The following is a 13,588-nucleotide window of genomic DNA, read 5'->3' on the forward strand; positions in this document are numbered from 1 at the left end:
ACACGAGTCAATAATACTCCATATTATTTTGCCTTGAAAAATAGACATTTTCATTAAGTTTTAAGATTGCAACCCATTGGCTCCATTATAAAACAGAAGAGTGAACTATTTACGGTATTTAAAAAATTACATTTTATGTTTCACTTTGCAATGCAATTTGCAAAGTAATATATACCATTATTGTGAAAAAATAAATTTAACTTGAAAAATACCAAATTTATGATTGTGAAGAAATAATTTTAACTTGAAAAATACCAAACTTATAATTTATAGCACTGACTAATTAAAGGGGTAGTTTGCACATGCATACAGTATGAAATTGGTTGGCAGTATTTCCCACTTATGCCACTAGATCAATATTATTTTTCTTAATAGAATTTAATATGCTTGCCATGGCTGTATTGATAATAAAAATGTTATCGAATACAATCTCCAACAATTCCTATAGTAGATGCTATAGTAGTTTTCTTGGCCTTCCTTTTGCATTCCAAGGTCACAAAGATAAAACTTAACCTAGTAAAAAAAAGAGCACAGGTACAAACTAACCCTGGAATGGATGGCAAATCATAAATATTTGAAATGGATCCTTCACTCAGTGAGTGAAAATATGGAATATCTTCTCCCTTGCAGCTTTCTCAGTTGACACTATTCAACACAAAACTGTATCTTGAATGTACAAGAGGCTAAAAGACTTTATTTACCACATCTCATAATTCATTGTTATTGCAATTTAAACTCTCAAGTCAGTTGCCTTCATTTTAAAAATGGAAACAGGCAAATGCCACACAGAGCACACTCCATTTGAAGCTGGATGCAGGTATCATTAATACTTGCTTGGCTACTGTATGCTCCCATTTTAAATTACATGCAATAACATCATTATTATTGTGAATTTCCCCTTGAGATTAATAAAGTATCTATCTATCTATCTATCTATCTATCTATCTATCTATCTATCTATCTATCTATCTATCTATCTATCTATCTATCTATCTATCTATCTATCTATCTATCTATCTATCTATCTATCTATCTATCTATCTACACATCTCCATCAGCCAGAATGTACACCCTCCTCCAAACCTTCCTGTCTTGGATGATAAGTGATGCTTCACAGGTTCCAAAGTCACAGTATGAAACACCTGATGCCACCCAGCGTTAGGTGGATGACCACTTGAACAGTGCCAGTCAGGTGGAATGCCATTACTCATATCACAGACCATGCACTCGACAATTTTATCTATGAGAAACACAACATGGTCAATAAGAGATGTCATCATGTCATGGACAGTGCACTGGGTAAATTTGTTCTGCTATAAATTCCAATGTTAGTGACAAAATCAAAACACTTAATACCTAAGATCCTTCACTGACAGCATAGATTGAAGGTGTCAAGATAGTTCCTTTTCAGCACTGCTAGTACACAGCTTGAATATATTCTGAATTCAGACCTAAGGCTTAAATATCTTTGGCACCAAATCCTATCCGGCTATAACATTACAGATGAAGCAAGGGCCATCGCGTCACTTCATCATGACAGCTGGTATTAGAAGATACATTGGATCTGAGATACAATAGATAAAAACACTCTACAGTCACCATAAACTTGCCATTGATTAAAATAGAGGCCTGTGCTGGTCAGTAGCCCCAAGTTCTGTATGTTCGTCTTCAGCCAATTGACATGAAGGGCAATTAATCTGGGTCATAAATAAAAAGAAATGCATTGTCGGCATAATTGAGGTCAGTAATAACTAATAACATAATCAGCAATATGTAGTGGCCTTAGAGGTAGTTAACAAGTGCCATAAACTAAGTTAATAACTCTACACAAAAGAGGACATTAGCAAGGATTCATTCCTGTCTAACTCTAGAGGTGGTGACATATTGGTTGTACAGTCTGCTTGTTGGGCACCTTGAAGAGCCATTAACAAAGAAATATAATCCACAGAATCAAAGACAAATTCGAGACTGACATAAACCATGAATAGGGGACAGCGACATTCACAGTGATCTAAAGCAAAACCAAACTGTTGAAGATGATGAATCATGTGTAATAATAGTTCAACAGGGCAAACAGCATGTATACAAAGCCATGACATGTACTGTATGGAGAGGAATTTGATGGGTCTAAAGCTCTTGCATTGGCATTTTAGGACTCCAGTGAAATAGTAATAGTAATTGGAGTGGACAGCAGATATATTATAATTATTATTATTATTCAGGGAGTGAATGTAGAGGGAGTGCACTCCTACAAGTACTTGAGGGTCCAATTCAATGACAGATTGGACTGGTCTTAGAACACAGATGAACTAAATAAAAAAGAGCAGAGCAGGGTGTTTTTTTATTAGGAGACTGTGTTTCTTTAATGTGGGAAGTGAATTCCTTCACATCTTCAATAACTCTGCGATGGCCAATGTAATTTTCTACACTGTGGGGTGCTGGGCTGGTAACATCACTTCAAGAGAGGCCCACCGAATCAACAAGCTAATTAAAAGGGCAAGCTCAGTTATAGGATACACTGTGGACCCATTTAGGTAGTAGCAAAGGAGAAAATTAAAACAAAACTGAGTGCCATTATGAACAATGCTGCAGATCCTCTCTGTGACACACTAACACTGAGTACTTTCAGCCAGCAAATTATTCAGGAGAAGTGTGTCAAGAAACACTACTGGGGCTGCTTATACCAACAGCAATATGTCTGGATAATTCTTCACTGTGACTGTGACAGGCAAGTCAGAATTTTTTGTTTCTTTTTAATTTTCTTCATTTTCAGTCATTCTGCTATGTGTTCTATCTATCTATCTATCTATCTATCTATCTATCTATCTATCTATCTATCTATCTATCTATCTATCTATCTATCTATCTATCTATCTATCTATCTATCTATCTATCTATCTTAACTGATTGCCAACAGAAAAAATATGTGCAGATACCTTGCAACAGTTTCACTAGCATATTTTATCAGTTCAGGACAAGAGTCGATACACCCCTGCAGCTCAGCCACTTACCAGCTTACCGGTGGGTCTTCTGACTTTTTAAACTGTTACTGTGCTATCAAAAATATCTGGATCTGGGATCTCAAAATTCACCACAGTTTCTAGTTCTCGTAATGTCTTGGCAGGTGGATGACATAGCACAACAGTGCAATAGTTCACCTGTTATGATTGCATTTCCTTGTAAATTTTTCCCAGTGTTACACATTTTTCTCAGTGAACTTTCAGACAATTTTCTACATGAACATTTCAAACATTTGTTTACTTTTGTCATTAATTATTGTTATTGTGTTATATAGCTTATTTATCTTTTGTTTAGAAATTGACTCTGAGGTTTTCGCTTTGTTTCTTGTTTTTCCAGTTTTAACCTTGACGAGTTTATACAGTACCAACTCCCTTCTCCTGACTCCATTCTCATTTCAGACTGCTGCCAGTTTAGTGCAGTTTGTGGTTACATTCAAAACTTTTTGATATATTTATGGTTAGAGTTTTCTGGCAAACTACTTAACAATTCTTTCTCTGAATCTGACTTAGTTATATGCTTTAGTTTTGACAAAAAGATAGACTTGATTTCGTGATTTTGACTGAGCCAAATTTCTGAACACTTTTCATCTTCAGACCTGTCATAAATTTGCTCTTGTAGCCTGACACTGATATGGCAGGGCCAAACTCAAGAAATAAGGAGAAGAATGTGATGAGGAAATTAAGCCAGGTCAAAAATCAAAGTGAGATCTTTACCAGGAGAGCAGAGAGATCAAAAGTTACAAAGCCAAAACTTGTGAAGCAAACTTGTATTAGAAAAGGGTGCACAAAGTAATCAAATCAGAAAAGCTGAATAAAGCAGTATGATGTGTGAAAAGGGTTTTTTATCCAAATATGAATGAAGAAATACAAGTTGCACCAGTATATAACATGATGCTCTAATGATGTCACACATCATGTCATGCAAAAGCACAGGCCTGTCAACTGGGACTACCAATTTTATTATAGATTTAGAAAATGGCAGTGTGCATTAAGAATCAAAATGGGGATACAATAATTAAGGTACATAACAGAAAATAAAATAAATCTTTCCTTAAAGATAGAGAATAATCATTGAGCCTCTGCCCTAAGGTACTTCATCCATCCATCCATCCATTTTCCAACCCGCTGAATCCGAACACAGGGACACGGGGGTCTGCTGGAGCCAATCCCAGCCAACACAGGGCACAAGGCAGGAACCAATCCCGAGCAGGGTGCCAACCCACCGCAGCCCTAAGGTACTTAATATAGAAAAAATGAAAGGAAAAAAGGTGATAAAAACCTAGGGAAGTCCAGAACATACTTTTACTAATACTGACATTCACAACAGCCACATCTTCCCCTTGGCAGTACCCAGTCCAACATACTAACATGCCGCCTCTGTCATGCCTGCATTACCAGAGTTGCCATTATTTGTGCAATTACTCATGCTAGTAGACAAACCATATAAGAGCTTGAACACAAGGAGCCCTAGCCAACGGTTGTTGTGTGATGTGGGCTTTTTCTGCCTTGCCAACTAATTGGTTGAGAAACTGTTCACTATCATACTATGCAATGGATACTGAAGGCTTTCTGGTGATATTTGTATGGAAGCCTGTCATAACTTTAGACTTCTGTTTAATAACAACATGTGCCTCCTGAAGTAGCCATGATTTATTTGTACATGGCTTGAAGCTGATAACACTGTCACCAGAAGATTATGGTGTCATGTAGAACATGTCCCCGACTGTGCCTGTTTTGCCTGAGATTTTCTCTAGGGCAATTAAAACGATTGTTGATCTCAAGAGAGAACCATGATGCAATGTTCTCATGTTGATGAAGGACTTTTGAATTGAATTTCCTTCTTACAATTACTCTCATCTTAGGTTCTTGTTGAAGATTAATTTGCAGTGTGGCAGCAACCAGTAAGTGGTCCCAACACATTTGCGATACAGTATTTTCAGGCATGATGAAAAATTATCCTGTCCTTGTGGAATAGTGGGTCAGTGGCTTAACAATTAGGAGCCTTTTTAAATAAATAAATAAATAGCTGGCTTGATCACTGTGGGTGTACATGTTCGCGCAGCTGCGGGAGGTTGGTGAGGTAATTGAGGTGAGACACACCTGCACTTGAGGGTGCAGTCTGTCTTGATTGCTTCATCGGCCTTCTGTGGTGTACAATTAAGGTGCTGCACCCATGGAGGCATATAAGTGGGACCCAGCACGAGAAAAAGAGGAGAATCAGAAAGGATAATAATGACAGAAAAAAGAACAGAGGTTAAAGAAGGAACTGAGCGAAACAGGCAACAGTGGGCAAGAGCAGGTGCAAGACAGGAGGAACTTGGCGGAAAGGAAGATGAGCCCCAAGAAGGAGCGTGTGGCCGGCACTTAGGAGGGGGCTGAGGGATTGCTCTTGTTGAGTAACCATGTAGCATGAGCAACCATTATGTTCATGGTGTGCTCCTGCTGGGAGGAGACAGCGATTGGCAGTGGTGGGAGGACTGTGCGCTCTCTCTGGGAGGAGCCATGTATCGGCAGTGTTGTGAGCAGAGCAGGTTGACCCGCACCATCACATTCCCAAGTGAAAATGTGATTGATAACTTTATAAGTCCTATCATCATTGGAGATCCATGTCATCCAACAGATGAGCTGACACTTCAACCAAATCCAAGAATAGCCAGGCCATTGATAAAACAGAAGGAAAGTATATGGAAAGAATTGTCATTCATAACTTATATGGTCCAATCACAAAACCAACACTTGAGCAATCAGTACTTGATGCTAAATTGATATCACTAAGGAAAATCAAGTAGTCACGCAGACACAGCAGTAACTATGTAATCCTGATAGTCATTAAAAAAAATCTTTATCTTTGTGCAAAGATATTTCTGTTGGTGCATATACCAGAATTGTAAAAAGATTACCATGTCAGTACTTCAATCTGGCATACTGAGTACTTGGAGACATTGTAGACCAGGGGTCTAATGTCTTCTTTGCAGGAGCACATAAGGCAAGTGAAAATCCTTTAATATGATTATCTTCACCATAGCATTGTGGTTTGATGTCTTTGACATTATTCAAGCCTTGCAAAATGAACCACATTTCAGAAAGACTGGTGATGGTAATGCATAACAAGATAAGTAGTAGTAACATTCCATGTTGCAATCCTTATTGGTATCCTGTGGTAGAAATTTAATCGATATAAATAATCACCCCAAAGAACCAGGCAGAAGGAAGCTTGTCATCTGTCTTTATTTCTTATTGCAAAAAGGGATGTCTCTGCTGCTAATGGAATAGCAGGGGGGATGGTCCCTGAGCAGATGTGCAGAGTCTTATTTATACATAACAGATTTGTATATTACAGTTATATAATATAAAAGAATACATCTTATTGGCCAAAAAAATAAGGCTCCTTGATCACACACTATAACGCTTCATTGATTTGTTGATCCATAAAAATCATGCATTGGCCATGTACCTATACTGTATGTCTCACATTCTTTACTCTAACTGGTTGAAGTCTCATTACCGCAACACTCATTCTACTTTATACAGTACATGCAACTTGTTAGCTTGGTATGCTGAGAGCACCACACATGGGCACACTCAGCTGCTCGTAATCACCTTGATATGTGGGCATGTACTGTGTCTCACTTTGCCTGGTCAGCTTGAGGTCTGCGTCTATGAGATTTAAATCCTTCTCGTTCTCCAGAGCTGTTTGAAGCTGTGTGTGCAGTGTCTGGCTTTGTCTGACCAGACACCTGTTCTTAGCCTCATAAGTTTTAAGCAAGGATACTAGTCTCTCTGATTTTAGCCCATCCTGCGCAATCGTCTTCCTTCAGGCAGCCTGGCACTTGTCATTTAATCCCAAGTGATTACTGAAATGTTATAACATACAACGTTTGAGTTTTCTTTCACACTTTGCAGATTGCATTCTGCAAGGGTCCAAACTTTGATGCATCACACTGGTACCTGTTTGTACCAGGTTAGTCTATGCAGTAGAGAAGACGCTAGTGCTGAATGACATTGATACATGGTTAACTCTGTGATCCCAAAAAGGCTACATCATCTTACTGGGGTGAGGTGGAAGTGCAGTAATGTTTAGACTTTGCTTGGTTAGGCAGTGCAGGTTCTCCTCAGGTGCTGTTCTAACCATAGTACTAATAATAGTGCCTTCCTCCCGTGGAGGCTAGACACAGCTGCTTCTCTGCATCTGGTACTGATTTTACATGCGGTGCTGGGTTTTCGTAGTATACCCTCTCCTAGACACTAAGGGGAGGGCAAAGAAATACTCCCAGATGCCCCTCATCACCAGTAGGAGTCCACTAACTGACTTCCTGTGTAGTTTAGTTGAACAGCTGAGATCAATGCCCAAGGCATACTCCCTCTCAGCTACACGGAGATATCTATACGGCACTAAATTAGTTTAATTTGAAAGGATGAGCTGTTTTAATTTCAACCAAAAGAAGATTGCAGTAATGTCACATAATCATTAAGAGATTCTCTAATAACGTATAATTATTTATATTAGAATACTATAATGTGTCCTAATTTTATATTAGAAGTATTATATTTATTCAATTTTAGACTAGTTTTTCTTCATGGAAGCGGATCGACAATGCGACAAGGGATTGCAAAGATGAAGAGTGATTAGGCCACAAACATGAATGCCGAAAAAGAGGAAAGCTGACATATGTGGGGCTCAATCAGCTTGTGAAGAAAAGCTGTCAGAAAGATAAGAAGAATGGCTGAAACAAAAGGGAAACGAAGTGCAAGAGGCAGCCGACCATAATGACACCAAAACACTTTCTGTATTGTCAACAAGCTGACCAGATAAAAAAGACATTTCAGTGTTCCAATTAAAGATAAAAACGGGAAGCTTCTGACCACCAAAGAAGATCAGAATGAAAGATGGATTGAACGCTTCCTGGAAACTCTAAACTGGCCAGACTCGACCACTACCTACAACTTCCATGCAAGTGAGGCCCTGGAGGAACTACAAGTGAACAATGGGGTGATCACCACTGAGGAAGTAAACATTGTGATCAGAAGCCTCGTGAATAATGATAGCCGGCTTACATAAAATACCTGCTGAAATTGTGAAACATGACAGTCAGCCCATTGCAAAAGCGATCGTGCCACTATTAAAGTGCTGGTAACTCCCAGTAGACTAGTGGAAAGGTGCCATAGTCAAGATCCCAAAGAAAGGCAACATGTCTGAATGCATCAACTGGTGAGGCATCATCCTGCTCTCAGTGCCCGGGAAAGCATTCTGCGTGGTCCTACTCCACGGAAGTAATAAACCATACTCCTGAGAGAGGAATAAACTTGCTTCTGAGGGGGAAGATCATGCAGCAAACAAATTTTTACCCTCCAGAACAATATAGAACAATGTGTTGAGTTCCAAAAATTACTAGCCATCAACTTTGCTGATTTCAAGAAGCTTTCGACAGTATACACAGATAGTCTCACTGGCGGATCCTGTGTTCCTATGGCATACCTACAGCCTTTATTACCATCTTCAAAGATTTGTAATGACAATTGAGCTGCTGCATCAAAACTGAAACTGGCCACATGGACTTCTTTGAGATTACAACCAGGGTCAGACAAGGCTGTATCCTATCCCCGTTCCTCTTCCTCGTTGCTCTGGGCTCTGTTATGCAATGAGCAGGGGTGCGCATTGGAGCCAGTATTCACTAGACTGATCAAGATCACTTCAGCGATCTGGACTTCACTGACAACATCGCCTTGCTCAAAGAGGATGAGATGAAGTTGCAGGATGCAACAACTGACCTCAACCGAGAAGACACCAAGATTGTCATCAGGATCAGCGCCAATAAGTCAAAGATTATGAACATACATGCCACGACCCAAACGAGAGGAGTGATGATTGGACCGAAGCGGCTGGAAGAAGCAGAGAAATTCACCTACATGGGTAGTGTGATTACCAAAGATTGAGAAGCAAATGTCAAGTGGCGCATTGGGAAGGCAAAAGTAGTCTTCCAGAAGATGAACATCTGGTCTTCACCATCCATCACCCTGAAGATCAAGCTTTACCTGTTTACTTTTATCGTGATCCTTATGGCCATTTATACCAGCAAAACCTGGCATGCGTCAGCAAATATCAACAAGAAGCTTGACGTCTTTCAGCAGAGGTGCCTACGCCGAATTCTCAAGATCCGATACTATGGCCAAGTACAACTAAGAAGGTTCAAGAAAGAAGTAGTTTCTTTCTCCACCCGTCCTTCATATAGAGAAACATTGGATCCCAAAGACAGCAATGATATGGGTACCTCCCAATGCCAAATGACCAAGAGGACACCCACAGAACACTTGGAGAAGAATGTTCAGACAAGATTTGAAGGCACTGAACATCAGTTGGGATGAAGCCAAGACCTTTGCCAAAGACTGGAAATACTAGAGAACACTTGTTGCTCGATATGCTATGTAGAAAGGTAGGATCTGAGTTTGAGTAAGTTTTCTTAATCAGTGTCCTGCCTCTCATATCAGCAAGAGGCAAAAGACAAAAAGACCCCTCTGATGAAATGCCAGTCCTTCACCAAAGCACATTTAAACTCATACCTGGGCATGATTAGTAAAGCTAGTCATGAGACAATACAGCTTTAGAATATTGCAGGAAACTATAGTGGGAACTCCACAAAGAACACACATAAGCACAGAATCAAACCTGAAATTTAAGTAATCAGAGACTGCCATATTTCTGAGCATCCTCTGCTCCAGAGTTTTAATTATACACTGACAGTCCTGAACTTGTAGACTATACAATTAATTACTGCAAATGACTAATGCACAAATGTCCACACTTAGCTATGTACCTTTTCTAAATTATGCATAATAGACAATATTTTGAATTGACCTAGGTTTCAGTTTCCAGCCCTGCTGTTGTCTTATACAGCTTGTATAATCTCTTGGTCTGTGTGGATTTTTCTTTTGTTGTTCTGCATTCCTTTTAAATTCAAAAGACATGCACGTTAGGTGAATTGCTCTTACTAAACTATCTTGGTATGTGTGAGGTGTATTTTTATGTGTATACTGATGTGGGGTGGCACAGTGGCGCAGTGGTAGCGCTGCTGCCTTGCAGTTAGGAGACCTGGGTTTGTTTCCCAGGTCCTCCCTGTGTGGAGTTTGCATGTTCTCCCCGTGTCTGCATGGGTTTCGTCCGGGTGCTCCGGTTTCCTCCCACAGCCCAAAGACATGCAGGTTAGGTGCATTGTGCCTAGTGTGTGCTTGGTGTGTGGGTGTGCCCTGCGGTGGGCTGGCGCCCTGTCCGGGGTTTGTTCCTGTCTTGCACCCTGTGTTGGCTAGGATTGGCTGAAGCAGACCCCTGTGACCCTGTAGTTAGGATATAGCGGTTTGAACAATGACTGACTGACTAACTGACCCTGTGATGTACTGTTCTCCCATCCAGAGCTGATTCCTGTCTTATGTCTGATGCTTCTGGGAGGAATGACCCTGTAATAGAAAATACAGGTAAAGAGGGTGAATGGAATATTTTCTCTTTGTGTGGGTTTATTAGTTCAATATAAAGGTCTTTCAGAATTAATTTGATTAGAATTTCACACCAACAGTTCTAATCAAGTAGTAAATACTATTGGAAATGCAGCATATAAAACTGTTACATTTATTGATATAAAATAAGAATGCATATCTAGAGGACTATCAGACCAATATCTGCACCTGCTTTTCAATTCATTAAATTCTCTTTAGCAAGCTGTTGATGGTTAAATGGAAAACAATTATTTTTTTCAGCCCTATTGTTATATTGTTAATTGCTATTGATGACTAGTGATTGGAGGAGGAATGGGGAATTGTATTACTAGTTGGTTTATTCTCCAAAGAGTTAACAGGCATTTGTCTTATTCTGACCTCTCCTGTGTCAACTATATTTTTGGAAATATGTTAAAATGTTGGCTAGTCACTGATTAATCTATCAGTTTCTGTTAAGAAAATCTCTAATGAAGTGCCATTAGTAATTTATACCATCTCGAATATTTTATTAGACTCTAGGTGGTTAAGTAAAAGAAGGGAAAGAAATGCATTTTTTAATAAAGCATGAAATCATGGTCGCATTTATCAATTTCTTCTAATCTTGAAATCTTACATTGTGTGCTATACATGCAGCAGTATGCACAGCAAGGGTATCATTAATTGAGCATTTCCATCTCACAGACTCCCTGAGTAGAAGACACCACCATTTGAATAGTTATTGTATTGCATGCTTAGGTGGCCCTATCACCCCTCAACCGAATAGTTGTAACATAATGCATTGAACTCATATTGGAGACAAAAACATCGTAATTGTACATAACACTCTGTAATGTACTCTGGAGCCCAAATGATGGCAGAGTGGTTCAATGAAGCAGTTCATGGCTTCCATAGGGTTTATAAAGTAAAAAAAAAGAAATCTGCATTTTCAGACAGCTTAGATTAGAGTCTGTTCATATTAAATAAAAAGAAACAATATAGGTCTATAGGTTTGTAGGGTCATCATTGTAGCTTGTACAGAATCCTTACCTGTATGTACCCATCAACCAGCAACATGTCTCCAGTACCATGATTAGTTCCCTTACTGGGTGTGAGTTAGAGCAGGGACACATCTTTAATTGTTATTTTGATGGCATATGTTGTCAAATAAGGACAAAACAACAGATTAAGGGTTGGGATTTTGAGGCCCCGTATACTGTAAATTAAAGCACTGGTCAAAAGAAAGTTCACCAACTCAAAACTTTGACAAAAAAATAGGGCAGGACGGACAATTTATAAAGCGGGACAGGAAATAAGGTAGGAGGGATGCTGGGAGGCGTTGCAGTGGTTTCTGGGAGTGACGTCATCCATTTTTCTCCTTGTTTACAAATGCACCCGGAAGTGTGCATTTTCGAGATGATTCCGGGCGCTCTTTACGGCTCCGCCGCTTCGGCCTTTCTAAGGAGTTAAAGAAACAAAGGTTAGTACACTGCCGTAGCTCCCTCACGGGGTGTTTTACGCAACAGACCGGGTCGCTCAGCTGCTCCCTAATCGCTCGTGCGTGACAGAACCCCCCGTTAGCCCAGACCCACCGGGTCAGGCGACCCGAACCGAGAGGTGGTGAACGCGGGAGAGAGCATCCGCGTTGGCCTGCAGGGAGCCCCGACGATAAACGACAGTGAACTTGAACGGCTGCAGGTCCAAAAACCACCTGGTGACACAAGGATTCGAGTCACGATGTAGGGCCATCCACTGGAGGGCGGCATGGTCTGTAATCAAAGTGAATTCCCGTCCCAACAGGTAATACCGCAGGTGAGTTACTGCCCATTTAATCGCCAAGGCTTCCCGCTCCACCGCCGCATACCTGGTCTCCCGGTCCAGCAGTTTCCGGCTCAGATACAGCACAGGATGCTCAACACCATCGATGCTTTGGCTCAACACGGCACCCAAACCTGTGTCCGAAGCATCTGTCTGGAGAAGAAAGGGTAAAGAAAAGTTAGGAGTGCGCAAAATAGGTGCTGAGGTAAGGGCCCGTTTCAAGTCACGAAATGCACGTTCCACTTCCTTGGACCACACCACAGTAAAAGGGGCCCGCTTCTTTGTAAGATCTGTCAAGGGTGCTGCCCTCTCAGAGAAGCGGGGCACAAACCGGCGGTAGTACCCGGCCAACCCTAGGAAGGCTTGCACCTGCTTCTTGACCATCGGACGGGGCCATTAAAAGATGTCTTTAAGTTTGGCGCACTGTGGTTTAACTAATCCTCCTCCCACTAGGTAGCCTAAATAGCGGGTTTCGTTCATCCCAAAGTAGCACTTTCGAGGATTGATACGAAGCCCAGCCTTCGCTAGCGCCAGGAGAACCGTATAAACCTGCACTACATGGTCCTCCCAGGTGCCGGAATAGATAACCACGTCATCCAGATAGGCGGCACAATAGGAGTGGTGGGGCCGTAGCACTCGATCAAACAGGCGCTGAAATGTCGCTGGTGCCCCGTGCAGTCCAAATGGGAGTACCTTGTAGTGCCAGTGACCGCTAGGGGTACTGAATGCCGTCTTTTCTTTTGCGGACGCCGTTAAGGGAATTTGCCAATACCCCTTCGTCATGTCAAGAGTAGTCAGATAGCGGGCCGTCCCTAGTCTCTCTAGGAGCTCATCCACCCGGGGCATGGGATATGCATCTAACTTCGAGACCTGATTGAGGCGCCTGAAGTCGTTGCAAAACCTCCACGACCCGTCCGGCTTGGAAACGAGGACGATAGGACTAGACCAAGGGCTGTGGCTCTCCTCGATGATGTCCATGTCCAACATCCGTTGAACCTCTAACTCCACTTCAGCACGTTTTGCCTCGGGGAGACGGTAGGGTCGTTCCCTGACAACTACCCCTGGGTCAGTCACAATGTCATGCTTAATCAGCGAGGTCCTGCCCGGTGTCTCGCTGACCACCTCCGGGACAGACAAGATAGCTCTTTCGAGCTCCTGTCGTTGGTGGGGCACCAAATTGGAGCCGAAGTTAAGGGGCGTAATTTCAGAGAATAGGGCGAGAGTAGGGCCGGGAGGAGGGTCCGGTTCCCGTTCTCTCCACGGCTTCAGAAGATTGATGTGGTAAACCC

Source organism: Erpetoichthys calabaricus, chromosome 7 (assembly GCF_900747795.2).
Source record: "Erpetoichthys calabaricus chromosome 7, fErpCal1.3, whole genome shotgun sequence".
NCBI lineage: Eukaryota > Metazoa > Chordata > Cladistia > Polypteriformes > Polypteridae > Erpetoichthys > Erpetoichthys calabaricus.